This window comes from Frankliniella occidentalis, unplaced genomic scaffold, assembly GCF_000697945.3.
Source record: "Frankliniella occidentalis isolate FOCC.00 unplaced genomic scaffold, Focc_3.1 Scaffold264, whole genome shotgun sequence".
In the NCBI taxonomy this organism is placed as follows: domain Eukaryota; kingdom Metazoa; phylum Arthropoda; class Insecta; order Thysanoptera; family Thripidae; genus Frankliniella; species Frankliniella occidentalis.
Window position 1 is genome coordinate 89,567 of NW_026267390.1, and position 1,832 is coordinate 91,398.

Genomic DNA, 1,832 nt, shown 5'->3' on the forward strand with positions numbered 1-1,832 from the left:
AGTACGCGTGAGGGATTCCCATAGGATCATCCCCAATGCCTCCCGAAAGTAAATGGGAGCTGCTTTGTTGACTGGCGCACTTGCGAGCAGAAGAGGGGAGAGATGGGGCGGCCCCGCTCGAGGTACCTGAGGGCTCGCTAGTGCACACTTTGCAGTTGCTGGACACCACGATCACATCAGTCTGAGAGCGGGAGCCGCAGAGGGAGGACGTGTGTGTGCTCGTAGTCAGAGCAGACAGGCCGTGCGATTTTACTAACATCTTTAGTGCTCAACTTGTCCGCAGTTGCAGATATTTAACTCTAGACTGTCGACTTAGAGAACCTGCCCGCAGAGCAGTCGATGTTGTTTACGTTTTGATAACTAGTGTTCAATATTTGCACACTACTAAGTGGGCAGCTCAGTTAAACACCAAGCAATGTGCAAAATCATCAGTTACACACTCAAGTGTGGAATATTTACACACTTGTTTTACCAGTGTTATGAATCCCATGTGTTATGTAATTTTTAATACGCCACACTCTAAAAAAAATCAGTACAAAATTCTGTAACATTGTTACGCAGTAATTCACATATCACATGTTACAGAAATTTGTATCATTTTTGATACAGATTTCAATCTGTATCATGGATACGAAAATCTGTATCACCTGATACAGAACATCTTTGGGATTTTAAAATTGTAATTCTTCATTTTGTTACTCTTCCTCCCTCTTCTTTTTTCTATGGTACTTAAGTCCTTCGATTTCATTTCAAGTAATGTACCTTGCCGCACCGGGAGTTGAGCCCCAGACCCTTGGACTAGGAAGTCGCGCCTTTGCCCGCGCGACCACCCAGGCTACCTGAGGAAAGGTTCGCTGGAACCCAGTGTAATGCCACCGGGGCTGCCGAAGACCGTGCCAACGAAGTTCCATAATTCTGTATCCAAGGTTACAGAAAATTGTATCCAACGTTACTTGATCATGTATCTGTTACAGAAATTAGTAACATTTACGGAATTTTGTAACATTTTGATCAGATTACAGAATTTTGTACCCATGTTACATGTTTCCTTATCACAAGAGGCTGATACAGAATTCTGTATCAAATTTGATACAGAGTTCTGTATTATTTTTTAGAGTGCAGTGTGAATAATTTCTCAAATTTGCAATAATCTCGCTTGGGATTTAAAATTTTATGTAATAAAACCCTTACCGTAATTTACTGAAAGATTGGTAAATTACAGTAGTTTCTCGCACCCCCGACTAACTGCTTAGCCACAGAGAGGTGGCAAGAAGGCCAAAAGTTTGCTGCCAAAACCAGTGGAAGTGAATGTTGTCCTCCCAGAGAAGGAAGTTTTCTTGCCTAATACTGAATCAACTGTAGTTGAAGATAATGAGAATGGTGAAGTATCCAAATTGTGAGAAAGTGATCCTTTTCAACTGAATTTTTACTTCAACATTTGTCATTTGATTGCCCAGGTACTGATCTTGGCAATGCTGAGCGATTCCTGAACGAGAGCTTTGACGTGTCCCTGATACTGAATCCAGAGGATGAAATTAACGAAGGGGTGGAGTCCCTTCCTCAAGATATTGATGTTGTCGTTCTTCCAACTATACAGGATGCTGGTGGTGAGTTGCGTTGGTACTACCCTTTCCAGTATGCCGTATTGCACTGTTCGACTTACATGATTTATTATCTCAGTGGTTGAGCCTCTTGGATAGATCCTAATGCGTGCCACACATTCCTTAATCACATGGGGAAAAACATGGATTTGATGAAAAAAGCTGGGGAAAAAAGTGCGTACATCAAGATATCAGCAGATATGCGGGCAGATAACTTTGTTTTTAGTTGTG